Source organism: Canis lupus, chromosome 11 (genome assembly GCF_048164855.1).
Source record: "Canis lupus baileyi chromosome 11, mCanLup2.hap1, whole genome shotgun sequence".
Lineage (NCBI taxonomy): Eukaryota > Metazoa > Chordata > Mammalia > Carnivora > Canidae > Canis > Canis lupus.
In genome coordinates, this window is record NC_132848.1 from 29,870,423 (window position 1) to 29,886,170 (window position 15,748).

General features: G+C 56.9%; 1 long non-coding RNA gene across 1 annotated transcript; it reads left to right on the forward strand.

Moving 5' to 3' along the window:
* The first annotated feature begins 1,109 nt into the window (after positions 1-1,109).
* Positions 1,110-14,427, forward strand: LOC140642883 (uncharacterized). Its single transcript, XR_012039274.1, has 7 exons — positions 1,110-7,636; positions 7,937-8,046; positions 9,308-9,396; positions 10,065-10,246; positions 12,732-12,932; positions 13,642-13,698; positions 13,970-14,427. It is a non-coding gene; the product is annotated as an uncharacterized lncRNA (long non-coding RNA).
* The last annotated feature ends 1,321 nt before the right edge of the window (positions 14,428-15,748 follow it).

Genomic DNA, 15,748 nt, shown 5'->3' on the forward strand with positions numbered 1-15,748 from the left:
TGCTGTTAAGATCCTGGTTACTGCTGGGCTCTCTGTTATGGATCCTATGTTTCAAGTTGAGAAGAAGTCCAGAAAATAGGGGTTGGGGAGAACCTTCTCAGGTCATAGGGAGCATGGCATGACCTGGGAGGATGGAGGTCAGATCTTAGGATGTTTTGACTAGGCCCCAGAGATGGGAAGGGGAGGAGGCAGAGGGGTCCAGGGTCAAGAGGGGCTCTAGCTCGGGCTGTGCACATCAGAGGGTGTGCTCTAGCCCTCTAGCCCCCAGCTCCCCCTCAAGGGGCAACAAGTCTGCAGGGCCGACGGGTGCATGCCCGGGGCCTCATGGCTTCTAGACCCTGCTCAGAATACCTGGGATCCTGACATTGTCTGCCTAGCTGGCCCTAGACCTGCTGCCAGGTTCTGTCCTCTCAAGAGTGGACTGTGCTGCCCATGTGACGCCCCCCCCTCGCCAGTAGGAGGGATGGCCAAGGGTAGCTGCGGGCCTGTGGTGTGTGGACAGAGCTTGGAGGTGTGGGTTGGAGGATTACAGGCATCTGCAAGAGCTCCCTTAAATTGTGGGCTAGTGCTGAGGGTGAGAAGGGAAAGGGGGGGAGGGTTGTGCTTTGGGCCAGGAAAAAGGGCTCTCAGGGCCACCACACTCAGAAGTCTCAAGAATTTGAAATTCAAATCTGTCATAGGTCATTAGGAAGGTGTATTTGCGTCAAAGCAGGAGGATGTCCTCACAGTTTGTTAGCTTGATTTATAACTGTCAAATATTTAGATGACAGTATGTGAGCTTCCCTCTGTGCTCTGGCCCAGGCTTTGCAAGCACCAGGGGCGGGCCTGAGCTCAGGGCTCATGGAGCCCACCAGGGTGGCAGATGGTGCGGCACGGGCCCACTGTGCAGGAAAAGTCTCTATAAATGGTGTCAGACAAGGAAATGGTTTTGCTTTTTTGTGTCTGGGCAGGAGCAGGTGGGCTCGAAAGTCGGTCACAGAGGAGGGAATGACCGTGTGAGGCGGGGCGGGGATGGAAGTGAAGATGGCCCAGCTTGGGCCCAGAGTTGGGAGGCGGGGGGTGGATTTTGTCTCCCAGGGGAAGAGGGATGATGGAGCTGGCTCCTGAGGGGGTGAGGTGTGGGGGTAAGGGGAGGTCAAACAGGCAGTTAGCGTTGGTGCTATTGTCCTGACCCTGAGGGTCCACCCACGAGCCTTGCCCTATGTGCCATCTGGGGCACCGTCCTGGCTGGCATCTGCCGTGGAAAAACTTAAAGGAGACACGGCCTCGTCCCTTGGAAGCCAAGAGAGGCTGGGGTGGAACAGTGGCGATGGACGCCCAGGGGTGGGGGGCTGCCTGGATGCCACTATCCCCTTCACTGTCTCTAAAGTTCCCTTCACATCCTCTAGATGAGGATTAAAGGCAGAATGTAACCCTAGTACCTAGTGGGGCCTCATGTGGCTTGGTCTCTGCAGCGGATGCCGTTCCAAAAAGCCCAGTCCAGCCATCGAATAGCAAGGGAAGGGGACGCTGCTCTTCCCTGGCTCTCTCGAAGGACATCAGGATTGCATGTAGGATTCATGGCGATCCTTTTCAGAGGCCTCTCTTTAATCTGTTCATTTGTCTCATGCCTAGGAACTGCTCCCACACTCCCTCCCTCCACTTCTCTGGTGTTGCTGCTGTTGCTCTGCTCCTGGCATTCCCCCCTCCCCAGTTTTGGTCCACGGGTACCCCCCTTCCCAGCCCTTTCTGGCCTAAGGACCATTCTGACTTTGGATGTGACATCGCCTCACCAGTGTTCCTTTAACAGTTGCCAACCAATCCCCACATAAGTCCCTGAGCTGTCACAGTGCCAGGCCTGCTGTTGGCTGCTTTGCTGGAGTAGGGGGTGAGTGGTCCATGGCTCCTGCCCTGAAGGAGCTCACCTCAGGGACAAAGCACCTTCTATGTGTTGGCACTGTGTTTGCACATGATGCTAACCATTTAAACCTCACAATAGTGCCATGAGGTGGGCATCAGGTCATTAGATCTTTGCAGCATGCTCATGAGAGACACGGTGCTATTCTTATCCTCTGTGTATAGACCAGGGGACCGAGGCTCAGCAAACACTAATTAATATAGGCAAGGCCAGACTCACACAGCTCATGCCCCTGCCTCAGGCCTGGCTGCCCCGACCACCCATCAGTGGATGATGACTCATCCCAGGCCAGGCTGTCAGCCAAGGGCAGAAGTGACCACCAGAGCCTGGAAAGGAAGGTGAGCCTGGAAAGGAAGGAAAGGGAGTATGGTGACCTGAGCACTGAGACTTGGGAGAAGCAGTCCTACAGGGCCCGGCCCAGTGAAGCCGCCCAGGAATGTCAGCCGAGAGCAGGAGGGTGTGATGCAGTGATGGAAGCACACGCTTTGGCTCAAAGAAACAGGCCCCAGAGAAGGTGTTGGGAGCTGGGGAGGCAGAGAGGCTGGGGGTGGGATAAAAAGAAAAAGGCTGTGCTGGGGGCATGGGAAGGTGGGTGCTGGCGGCTGGCTGCCTAGCCAGGGGACCTCCCACCACCCAGCTCCTTCCTCTCCTTCTCTCCCTGCCCCTGGTTGGATGGTGAAGTCCTACAGATTGTATCTTCAGTGTTCCTAGAGTCACCCCTCTCCAATGGGGCCTGACCCCAGGCCTCCGTCTCTCTCTTGGGTCCCTGCAATAGCCAGAGAAACACATGCGTGCACCAAAAGTGCCTGCTCATTGATTCTCTACTGAGTGCGCTCTCTGGGGCCCCAGGGCTTCAGATACCATCCATATGTTGGTGACTCTTCAGCTACACATCCTGCTCAGACACCCCTGGTGTCCCTTCCCCGCCAACCAGGCCTCCTGCTTCTGCATAAGTGGCACCACTCAGCCACCCTAGTCAACATCAGGTGGTCTTTACTGAGCTGTCTCCTCACTCCCACATGGGGTGCTGCAGTGTGGGCCACACACTTTCCCCCAAGGGCCCATCTTGAAGTTGACCATACCCTCCACGTTGGCCAAGCCACATTGCCCTTCACCTGGGCCCTTGCAGCAGCCTCCAAACTGGGCTCCCTACCTCTGTCCTGAGCCTCAGGCCCTCCCCTTGCAGCTGCCAGAGGAACTGTGGTGGTCATGCATCTGATTGTGCCCTCATCTGCTGAAAGAGGCCCCCCTGCTTCCCTTAGCCAGGCCGAGAAGGTTCTTAGCCAGGCTGAGAAGTTTCTTCACCCAGGCATGCTGTTCTCTCTGTGGGGGGTTTCCTGCTGGACCTCCATTTCTCCCTTCTTCCTACCCATAAAGAATCCTCCTTTTGTTCATGAGAGTCCTCCCCTTGCCCCAACCCCACTGACACACAGCGTTGGACAGGGCCTGGTCCCTAGCCCGGGGCCAGGCTGGATTGGGCTAAGTCAACCGTGGTGGTCCTACCCCCCTTGCCAGTGATTGGTTTAGGAATGGCCATGGGACCTGGCTCCCACCAGGGAAGGGACACCTGCAGGTGGGCTTTCAGGGGGCAGGGCCCAGTCCTCCTGTGGATACCCTGTTGGGTCTAATTGGGATGCAGATACCTGGAACCACGGCAACCTTGTGGCCATGAGGCTCCTCCCTGCAAGCCAAGGTGACACACTGGGAAGGCCAAATGGAAAGAGAACAAATTCTGTATTTGAAGAAATGGCGGAGCCAAGGGACCCCTAGGCCTGGACCTGCCTGCCCCTGACTTCTTGTGAGATGACGTCTCTTTCATTGGAACTCGCCAGAGTAGGGGGCTTGGGGCTCCTTGTAGCGTATGCAGACCTACACCATCCACGTGTAACTCCTCTTCCTGGACACTGTGCTCAGTTTGGGCTCCGTGTCAGCTCACAGAGGGACAGAGCTGCCTCTAGGGCCGATGGCAACCGTGGGCCACGTTAACAGAAGCACAGGGTCCAGGCTGGGGGAGGGGAAGGCTCTGTGCTCTTCTGTCCTGCCTGGACCCCACCTGGGGAGACTGTGGTTACTCTGCCGTGACTGCTCCAGGACGGAGCGTGACCTACTGTGGTCCATCTGCAGAGAATGATACCACTTGGAAGGGTCTGGGAATCTTCCTCATTCAAAGGGCAGGTGAGAGAACAGGCTATGGGCCGGCAAAGCGAAGGCTCACGGGAGGCCTCACTGGTGTTTGGAGGATGCAAGGATGTGCGTGCGCAGGGCTGCTGAGGGCCAGGACCGGCCATGAGCGGGCGAGGGAGCGAATGACAGTAGAGTGAGTTGTGCTGACAGCTTGGGGCACCCTCGACTGTCAGGGGGCCTCCCTCTCACTTGGGGAACTTGGTGGAAGCACAAAGGCCCAGGCCCTCCCTGCCTTTCAAGGAGCCCGGCTCCTGAGCTCCTAGCACTCCAGGGGACCGCGAGGCCCTCCAGCATCCCGGACCCCCTGGCTCGGAGGAAAGGAAGCCAGCATTTGGTCTGGCGTCGATTTTGACACAAATCCTCAGGGCCGGGCGTTGTTGTCACAGACTGTTTTGGTAAGTAGTGAGTCCCCCGTATGAAGCATAACTGAAACTAGGGTAACAGATGCAGTAGGAAAACGAGAGTGCTGGAAGGATGGTTCTTAGGCGGTAAAACAAAAATGGCCAAGAAACCTCCCAGTGTGTCAGAGCTCACTAGCAGTCCTCCTATATCCACCTTCCCTTCTTCCAGAGGAGCAGAACCCCTGAGTTTTGTCCGGCCATGTGGTTGTCTAGAAAAAAGACACTCCCTAGCCTGGCGTCGAGGTGAGGCCATGTGCCCGAGTTCTGGCCAGTGAGAAGTAGCAGATTCCCGGAACCCCCTTAACAAGACAGCTGGTAGGTACTCTTTGTCTCCTTCCCCTTTATCCTTCATTTCTGCTGTTGGCAGGAAGACAAGACGTAATGGTCGGCGCCTCAGCAGCCCCCTCAGACTGTGAGATCTTGGCGACAGAGATCATATGCAGCAAAGTAACAAGAGAAAGAGTCAGGTGATGCCACCATGGAGTAGAACTATCATGCCAGCTCCAGCCTGCCAACCTCAAGATTTTAGAGCAACACGCTTCTGGCTTAGTTCTCTGTTCTTTGTACCTATGGCTAATTCTGATAAAAATGCAAACTAAGACCAGTAACTATCATTTTTTATTCACGAGATTGGCAAGAATGAAAAGATTGTTGTACCACCAGAGACAGCATAGCACCGTGGTTAATATCCCACCTGGGCTGGACTCCTGCCCTGGACTGACCAGCTGTGGAAACGTGGATCAAATATGTCATATCAGTGCCTTGTGCCTTTTTTGGGTGTGTCCTCATTTGAAAAAAAAATGGGGGAAAACCAACGTGAATCTGTTGAGTCTTTGCGAGAAATAAATTCTGAGAGCAGTGCCCGGTACAGGGCACGCGTGCAAAGGTGTGCCTCTCCTGTTACCACCGAGCTGCCACCCTGTGCTCATGTGCAGGGGCAGAGGGGCTGTGGTCACACTTGGTCAGAGGGAGTATAGAGTGTATAAAGTGTAGACAGCTGTTTCAGAGGGCTCTGGGCCCTATCAAAACTTCAAAAGTACATATGAGACTCTTTTCAACAGGTCCCCTCGAACCTGGCAATCGGCCCTAGGAACCCAAAGCCTTTGGGGCCAGATGTATTCCAGATTTTAGGGATTTGGTGCACATGCCCCATTCTGTGTCACTGCTGTACAGGGTCTGGGGGAGCTTCGTGCTGCGGCCTCCTGGGGACCTTCAGCCCCCTCTTGGCTTCAGCCTCCTGCAGACAGTGGCCCCCCTCAAGGGCAGCTGGGAGGTCTTGGGGGAGTGTGTGCTCCCGTGGGGGCCCCCTTGGTGGAGAGGGCCCAGGGGCAGGTGGGTAAGTGCACGGCTGCCTTCAATCCTTCCGCAGGAGGTCCCAGAGGGCTCCACCTCCCTGCTCCTTGCCCCCTGGTCCTCTGCAGTGACTCTTGTTTTGGCTTTTCCAGGTTCCTCTCACTCTCCCCCAGTCCCCGCCTCCTGCTTCCTGGCATCACCCTCCAAATAAGCCACCTGCACCCAAGTCCTATCTCTGGCTCTGCTTTTGGGGGAGCCCAGCCCCAGATGCCCCCACCCCCAATGAAACACAGTGTGTCTTCAGCAAGCTGCATCCATACAGAGAAACCAAGACTTTAAGTAGCCTCCCATCAATGAGGGTCAGTCAGGTTTGTTGCCAAATCGGTAAAGAAAAGGGCCTTGGTTTTCAGAGTGTTTGGATCTGGCAGCTGTGGGTAAGGGCCTCGCCTCAACTCACCTGCAATACGGAGGCGTGGCCTCTCCTGCTTGGTTCGGCCAAGGGACTAGAGAACTTCCCATTGTCAGGGACTGCTCCCAGGAGGCCCCAAGGACACAGCAGTTACCATGACCTTGAGGTCCTGCCCTCAAAGAGCTGACATCCAAGTGGGAAGAGACAGTTGATCAATCCAGGTACGGAAGGTGATTTGGCTTCTGGCAACAACAGGAGAGGAGATCCGAGGTGGGGAGACAAGGCTGCATTTGATGGGGTTCCATCCTGTAGCCAGGATGATGTCTGAGTGGGGATCTGACTGGTGAGAAGGAGCCCTGGACACTGATCCAGGGACGGGGGAACAGCAGATGCAAAGGCCCTGAGGCAGATTAAGGGTAGACTTGTTTGAGGAGGAGCAAGGAAGCCACAGGGGGAGGCACAATAGCTGGCTGGGAGATGGAAAGCAGGCCTGAGCTAGAGAGTCTCCACTGTCTGAGAGCAGAGGGGTGTACTGAAGGGCTGGGTGGGGGGAGGCAGGAGCGCGGTGCCCACTATCTGATTTGGAAGATCCCTTTGCTTGCTACTCCGGGTGGACAGGAGCATTAGCAGCAACAGGGCAAATTCAGAATGAGCCGAGTGGTGTTGGCTGCCAACACCAACCCCCCACGTCCTCGCCAACCGTATCCATGCCCTCTCCACAACAGGAATGAGACCCCCGGCCACCACCATGGGTGCTCCTGATTGGTCTAAGGGGGACCACAGCCACAGTCAGTGGTCAGGTGTGTGCACAAGACCAGTCCCTGCCAATGAAACATCAGGAAAAGTCAGCAGGGGTGGTTCTGGGGGAGGCCTGGGGACACAGCTGGCTTGGGGTGACACCTGCAAGGAGCTAGGGAGCCAGCAGAAAGAGGGAAGGGGCTGCCCCTGCACCAGGGACCTGAGTCACTACATGTTTCCTGCTGAGCCACCCTGGGAATGTGTTGCTGGTCCACGTGGGACTGAGCCCTTTAGCTCTCCTCAGCAGAAACCTCCAGATGGACAACAAGCAAAAGGTCCATCGGAAGGGAGAGTCTAACGAATCAGGGCCTGTCTGCTGCGGATTATAGCAGAGCCACTGCAGAGAGTGAGAGGGGACCTCGTGTCCCGAAAGGGGCCCAGCCACAAGAGGTGCCGTTGGTCCTCAACCTGAATGATGTCTGTCCCCAAGGTCAATTGCCAGACTAAGCAAATAGAAATGCAGGGCAACCAGTTAAATTTGAATTTCAGACAAACAATACATAATTTTTTTTTAAAGTAAAAAAATCTCGGAGATGGAGCATGTTAACTGGACGGACGTCCTGTGTTTTTTCTGGCAACTGTACTCCCGGGGAACTTTTTGCTCTGCCTGGAGACACTTCTTATCGAGGGTATTGGGAGGAACAAGGCTGGCAGGTAGGTAGAGGCCAGGGATGCTACTGTACGCCCTCCGGTGCAGAAGACAGTCCTCAACAAGGAGTTATCCCGCCCCAAATGTCAGTAGTGCCAGGGTTGACAGCCTCTGTCTTATATGGAAAACAGCAACCTGATAGGATATGATAGAGTCCTGCACGCGCACACGTGTGTTTTAAATCCAACTAAACTACACAGTTGCATAGAAAAAGAAATGGAAGCTCCCACCCCAAAGTCATGGGGGTAAGGAGTGCATATTACTTCTCCATCTAAATATTTCTTCAATGCTTTATTCTTTTAAAGTTGATATATTTGAAGTTACCATATATGTGCACAGAAAGTACACGGATCAAAATGTGACATTTTTCAGAAAGTGAACACACTCATGACGCAGCCCTCCAGAGGAAGACACGGTAGGTGACCAGCCCTCCATGCGTCCCCCCTCCCCACCCCTGCCCTGTCCCCTTCCCTTCTCTGGCTGCCCTGCCAGGATCAGGGCTCTCCTGACTCCTAACCTGTAGGACCCATGTGAACGTCCTACAGATGGAATCATGCAGTATGTAGTTGTAGTCCTCTGTCTGGCTTCCTTCCCTCAGCACTATGTCTGTGAGATTTGCTCCTGTTTTTCTTTTTTTTAAAGATTTTAAAAAATTTATTCATGAGAGACACAGAGAGAGGCAGAGACACAGGCAGAGGGAGAAGCAGGCTCCCTGCAGGGAGGCCGATGCGGGACTTGATCCCAGGACCCCGGCTGGGATCATGACCTGAGCTGAAGGCAGATGCTCAACCTCTGAGCCACCCGGGTGCCCCAGATTGGCTCCTGCTGAGGGTGACGTCGCGCGTACTCACGGCTGTGAAATGTATCACAATTTATTCATCCCTTCTCCTGTTGACGGACATGGGGGTTGTTCCCAGTTTGGTACCATGAGGAATAAAGCTGGTACAAACGTGCTCTCACAGGTCTTTCGGTGGGCAGGTGGGCCCATTCCTGACAGGTTCCCACCTGGGCAGAAACCATTCGGCCAGAGGGTGCGTATACATCCAGCTTTATGACCAGAGGGCGTCCCAAGTGCTGGTGCCCATTTCCACGTCCGCCAGCCGTGTGTGCAAGTCCTGGTTGCCGGCCCTCCACACGCTCTAGCTATTTCATTTTAGTTCCTCTGGTGGGCGTGGACGTTGGCAATCAGTGTGATTTCAATTTTGCGTTTCCCTGATAATGAAGCTAAGCCCGTGCTCACCCCCGGGGACCTGACCATCCCCTTTTATGAAACACTCATTCAGGTCGCTGGTCCACTCTGCTCTTAGGTCATCTCCTTTTCTCTCTTTGATTTGTAATGGAGTCCTGTTGGCGACTATCTCTCCCCATTGTGCGGCTTGCCTTTTACCCTCACTTCCAGGGCTGTGTCCTTTCCTGGACCCTGACATCATCCAGGTTCAGGTAATAGAACGGGGACTCTCTGAATTGACTCAAGGCGGACGAGGTCACAGACGCCCTTGGCATAATAAGGTCCAGGAGAAAGAACAGCTGGAGGTCAACCTTTGCAGAGTGAAAGGCCTGCTTGTCTTTTCCAAGTGCTGCTATTGGACTAGACTCCCCCGGGGTGGGGGTGGGGGGCTGCTGCTCCTCCCCCCAGGGCCTGAGCACCCCTCTGCCTCCCCTCCGTCCCCCACCAGGGCAGTTGCAGAACTGACAAAGCTGAGAAGGCTGGATGCAAGAGGAGGCGGAAAACTTCGGAGGGAAGAAGGAATTACAGAGAACTAAGGTACCGAGTAGATGGGGGGCGTGTTTGTGCAAAGGAAATGTGAAAGGGGCAGAGAGTCCTGGGCAAGTGCTTCCCGCTGTCAAGGATGGAACCCCCCCCCCCACCGTGACCCTCTGTGTGCCAAAACCCCTTCTCTCCATGCTGCCCTCTGCCACCAGCGCCACCAGTGTCTCTTCACTGCACAGAGACACATGCCCAGCTTCTGTTCTCGCCACCCCATCCCTAAGCACCCACGTTGTACCAGCAGCCAGAGTATCGAGATCAGTTAAAATGAACAAAAGAACACATTTCTCTCGTGCTTAAAACCTTAGAATGCATGTGCTTAGAATGCATTGCCAATAATTTCTAGAGTCAACCCAGGCAAGACATGATCTGGCTTGGGCTGGATCTTTGACCACCCTCCACTCCAAGCCACGCTGGGCACCCACTGTTCAGACAACCACATGTTTCAGCCTCAGGGCCTTTGCATGTGCTGTTCCTGCCGTCTAGAATGACATGCTCCAAACCTTTCCATGTTGGCTTCTTGTCATTTGGGCCCTTTCTCAGTGTCACCTCCCCTGGGTGTCTTCCCAGAGCTCTTGAATCTGGCCCTGCTCCAAGTCACTATCCCCTCTCTCTTATATTTCCTCCCATTATACTCACATTGAAATGATCTATTTGTCTGCCAGGTTCCTTGCCATGTCCCCAGAGTCCCAGCATGTACACAGCACACAGTAGGAACTTGACAAGGATTCTCCTCTGAAGGCTGCTGGAGTCTGGACTGATGGGAGGTCCCCTGGGATCCTGTGTAGGCCCTCCCTGCTGAGGGAACGTGCATTCTGGGGAGGACACTAAAAGACTGCTTGCTGGGGTTAGTTATTACCTGGGTAAATAAACAATCATTACAAAAAGTAATATTAACTAAAGAAGGGATGCCTGGGTGGCTCAGTGGTTGGGCATCTACCTTCGGCCCAGGGCATGGCCCCGGGATCCCGGATCGAGTCCCACATTGGGTTCCCTGCATGGAGCCTGCTTCTCCCTCTGCCTGTGTCTCCATCTCTCTCTCTCTCTTTGTCTCTCACGAATAAATAAATAAAATCTTAAAAAAAAATTACTAAAGAAAATCACAGAGCTAGGTGAACCATCGTGTCCCCCACCTGTGCCAAGGTCCAACATCTCTGAGGTCTCAGGAGCCCGCACAGGAGGCTGAGATGGGGGTTGGCTTCAGATGGGAGCATGTGGGGGAGGGCAGAGTGCTCCTTCCAGCTCCAGTCAGAGGCCCCCTCCTGGGCTGTCTGTGGAGGGAGGGGAAGAGGGGGAGGGGGAGCTGGGGTAACCTGAGTGCCCCTCCCTTGACTGCCAGCCCAGAGCCAGGGAGCCTGGGGGCCTCAGGAGGTGCAGAAACACTTGTCTGTTCAGGAGCCAGGCAGGAGCAAAGATGCATGAGTAGGTCCCAGGGATCCAAACTCTGTGCTTGGCCCCAAACCATTCAGAGTAAAAACAAAAACAAAACAAAACAAATAATGAGACCAGCCACCAGGACAGGTTTGGAGTGAACAGCTGGCGGCCTGTTGCTTTGGACGGAAATTTGAAAGGTGTGGAGGCCACATGGGTGGGCTTCAAGGAGGAATCTCGTTTTTATAGATGGGTAAACTGAGGCCCAGAGGGGGCTGGGCAGGGATGCTGCTCTCTGGACTAGTAGCCCAGTGCTCTTTCCTCCAAGCTTTGGATTCTGCTGATAGCCAGAACTCAAGGGAGGAGATGGGGGCACTTGGTGGGGTGTGGGGGAGTGGGGCGGGTGCCGGCTCCCCTTGAGGGGAAGTGAAAGGTGTCTGCAGGCCTCAGAGGAGGGGGAGCAGCAGGGGAGTGGGATCATCCCCAGCAAGCAGCCCTGCCTGTGCTGGGAGAGGTAAGGGAGGAGGAGGAGCAGGAGGAGGGCAGGGCTGGGGGCATTAGGATTCCAGGCAGCTGCCGACACCCAATTTTCCAGCTGGGTGCCCTAGCCTGTTCTCTGAGCATCCTGCCAGAGCCAGTCTAATTGACAGGGAGAGAGGAGGCTGCTGGGGGGTGGGAGCAGCGGGAGTGGGAAAGGAAAGGGGGAGAGAGGGAGGGAGGGGTGGGGAAAAGGGAGGAAGGAGGCAGGAGTAGAGGGGGGTAAAGGGGAGAAGGGGTGGAAGCAGGTGGACACAGACCCAGTGAGAGGAGGGTTTGCAGGTTGATGCAGCTGAAAGGCAGTCAGGGCCACCCCCTGGTTTAAGGGAACGCCCAGAGAGAGGCAGCAACTTGCCTGGGGTCACGCAGCCAACAGGAGGCAGGAGCCATAGAGACAGGGGCAGAGGTTTCCTGACTGAGGCCCCAGGAGGGAGAGAGACTCCCAGAGGAGAGGGAGAGGCCTCTGGGGGGTGGAGCCGCCCTGGCCTCCTCCCAGGGCCTGGGGAGGTGCAGGGATGGTTGGCTTCTGACAGGTGGGCAGAGGGGTAGGAGGCCGGCATGGGTGCCAGAGCTGCCCCCGCCAGCTGCCAGGGGTGACTGGAGTAATTAGTGCTAATGACAGGATCAGGGACTTGGGCGTCACACCCTCAGCCCTCTGGGCCTGCAACCCTGGGAGGGGCTGGCAGGTGGTGGGAACAGACAGGAGGGTGGGGGGCTGCCCAGGCCCTGCAGCCCCCAGGTGACCCAGATCCCTCTCGGGATGCTCCCCAGCAGCGCTGGCTGGGTGTGTGGTGAGCTTTTGTTTGCTCGGCCACTGGGCTGATGTCACTGTGTCCCGGCCACCCACCCACCCGTCACTGGGTGCCCACTGAATGGCACGCTGGGGGCTGGCAGCAAACTCCCTCAGGCCTCAGCTTTGCGTGGAGTTTCCAGGGGCCAGACATCATCTGTTTCTTGCCCCCTCCCTGTTGCTGCTACTTGGCCCCTTCCAGGCAAAGGTGGCCCAAAGAGGGACTTGGCCTTGGCTGGTGCGGCAGGTTCCCCTTCCACCTCTCTCCGGGTGTGTCTGGGCCCCGGGCTAGGTCGGGTGTGCAGGTGGGCATTGACCCCCCCCCCCCCCCGCGCCTTGTCCCTCCACCAGGGCTGCCCTTGGCTGCTGCCCCTGGGGGGCAGGGCTGGGGGCTCCTCCTTACCCCCTGGGATCCCAGAACCCACAGAGGGTCTCTGGGGGTGCGGGCAGGAGGCCCACGGCTATTTAGCTTCCAACTGCCGGTCCTCCCCCACCGGATCCCGATCTCCATCCCGATCTCCATCCTGATGATCCCCATCTCAGGAAGCGCTGGCTTCCTCTGTGCCCACCGACTGGGCGCGAATCTCTTCCTCTCTGTGCTGTGTGCAGATACAAGCTTCAGACTTTTATTTAGAAACTCAGAAGCTGAGCCTTAACTTCTGTGGGCATAATCACACCCTGAAGGTGGTGAGTCTGGAATGTTCCGGGCTGGAGAAAGCCAGCAGCGCACGTCGGCAGTGGTGAGAGGGAGATGTAAGCACGGCACACGGGTTGACATGTTTTCTCGTGCAGAGCCTCACGTTGGTGACCCCCCCCACCCTCCGTCAAGTGCCAGGTGATTCTCTGGTGGATGAGGGAGGGGGGAAGGGACCGAGGGATCGGCTGGACCTGGGAGGGAGGAGGGTCCATGAAGGGGTTTCCCTGCCCGGCTTACCCCGTGCCAAGCTGGGAGTCAGGTGTGTGGGTCTAGGAGGGGGTTCAGGCCGGAGGTGGAGATGGGCAGGGCCCCTAGGGAGCTTCTCCAGAACCTCTAGGCATCCTCGAGCAGAAGTAGGCCGGTCTGCCAAACTGGGGCAGGCACAGGGAATCTGGGCCGAGGGCCCGGTTTGTCCCCAGGCTGTGCCTCGTGCGCTGGCACCTCTGTGCTGCCCGCCCCTGCTGGGGCAGTCCAGGGCAGGGCTGTCCGGCCACCCGTTGGTGAGTCCCTGGTGCTCACACGTGCATAGCCCTTTGCTGACCCTGGCTCCATCGTAAGGAACCAAGGCCCCAAGAAGCAGAGTGGCCCATCTCCAAGCCCAGGACAGCTACGTGGCGGGGCCGGGATCTGTCCCCTGGCCTCCCGGATGGTAGGGCTTAGCCTTTTCTAGGCCACCACACTGCTGTGCCCTTCACAGGGGATGGGAGAGGCAGGTAAGCTCTCTAGTCCTGGAGGAAGCAGGTACAGGCCCTCTAGCCCAGAGTCAGGTTGTTGTAAAGGGGATTTGACTATTAGAGAGCTCAGGGAGTTCTTTGCCTTAGAGTATCAGCCATCATGCCTTTTCCAGGGAAATCTGCATCTTCAGAGAGAAATCTTCCAGATGCCAAAGAATGGATTGATAATGGTAGGTCGGAGGCCTGGTGACGAGCTTGCGTGTGTGTGTGTGTGTGTGTGTGTATTGCCACCTACCAGCTGTGCAGCATCGGGTAAGTCCCTTACCCTCTCTGAGCTCAGTGTGTTCACCAATGACATGGAGGCGGCAGGCCCTGGCCCAGGCCCAGGAGCTGCCGGGTCTGTGGGGGGCCACTGGCAGGTGGATGTTGAGTACAGCTGGGCTTCAGGGGCGGGAGGTAAGGGTTGTCATGTCTGTGGTTTTGGTTGTGATCTTTGTCCAGCCAGGCAAGGGGAAGCCCGTGTGGACTGAACGAAGCAGAGTGGTGTGACGGTGGACACCTACCTACTCTTCACATCCAAGGGATGGAGAATAGCCGGGAAGTCTACCCCTTCCAGAAATAACGACAGTGAAGTTGGTCCCACGCAGGATGCCTGGGTGTTTAGGGGAGTAGAGGCAGAGAGGTGGCCGAGGACCCCCGGGGGTGAGGGCCGTGTGTTAAGTGTGCAGTGTGCACACAAGTGTGCGTGTGCCTCGTTTGTGTGCATGGGGTGTTGGTATGTGTGCCTCCCTGTGGATGCCTGTTTTCCGCTGTTGTGGAGAGCACTGCACACAGGCCCCGCAGCCTCTGGCCAAGGGCAGAGGAATTCTTTATTTCCATGGCCTTCCACGGTGATTAAGTCTCCAAACTTTTCCTTAACCATCATTTCTTCAAAATGAAAAATCAAATTGCATCTCCAAGCAGCCTGGAAATCGATTTCTTTCAAAATGAACTTTTGGAGGAGCGATTCCAAAGAGAAATAAGAGGAGGAAGGTGGGAGGGGAGGGGGTGGGGAGGGAGCAGCTGCCAGGGCCTCCAAGGGCCCAAGGGGGTGCCTGGCCCAGCTGGTGTTCCCCACCCCCCTGCCCCTGCCCTGCCTGGACAGTCTCAGCACCCCCACCCCTGCCGGCCCTCAGTTCTGACCCTGCCCCGGGGGGCTGGCAGCCTGGCCTGGGAGCCTCCGGCAAGTGCCCACCTGCACAGGCCCGAGCTCAACAGAAAACCCAGGAACGTGGCCCCCCAGAGGATTCCAGTGAGGGTGCTCAGCAGGGTGGCACTGGGTCCTATGAGGTCAATGGAGGGGATTCAAGGAAGGACTGGTGGCCCTTCATGGGGGAAGGGGTGTGTGCCTCAGGGTTTGCTTGCCTTCCTGCTGTGTGCCAGGGACTTGGGCATTTACTCATCCATTCTACAAGGCCCTGAGGCTCAGAGAGGTGGGGCAACTTGCCTGAGGTCACAGGCAGGGAGAAAACCCAGATTGTCCTGCGTCCCAAAGCCTGTACACCACTCGGGGTCACCACATAGAGCATCTGGGGAGGGCTTCCTGGAGGAGGTGGCTAGTGGAGATGATGGAGAGGGAACAGCAGAGAGGGTGTTCCTGGCAGGGGAAACCGAGCAGTGACAGGTAAAGTGGGTGCAAAAAGTGGGGATGGCCAGGAAGCCGCTCACAGCCTGGTGGAGCAAGGAGGCGGTGTGGACAGGGTACAGGCCAGTTCAACCCCTGTGAGGGGGCAGGTGGAGGGGTTCCTGGTCTCCCGGCAGAGAGGGGGGCTGAGGAGGGCTGCCTGGGAGCAGCGGGGCAGAGGGGCAGCGGGGCAGATGGTGGCTCACAACGAGTGCTTCCTAGGTGCTAGGTGCTGGGTGCTGTTCCCAGGGTCTCGTCTTAAGGAATCGGATGGTGAGGCCGGTTCCATGATGATCCCACCTTGTACATGCGAACGGGAGATGCGAGGGAGCTTGAGTCAGAGCCCAGAAGTGGTAACTCCCTGACTGCCACGCAGGCTTGGCTCGCCCCAATCCCCCCTGCTCTGCTGGAGATAGCTGGGGAGCAGGGGGAGGGGGGAGAGGGGAAGGGGGAGGACGCGGAGCCTTCCAGGATAGGGGCTGGGGTGATGCTGTGAGCCGGCCCCCCTGCCACCTTCCCTGCCCCCCCCCCACACGGGGGCACCGGGAGGAGGAGCAGGAGAGAAAGGCCGCCCTGGGGGGGAGGCTGAGGCAGAGCTAGAGGTGAGAGGTGTGTGT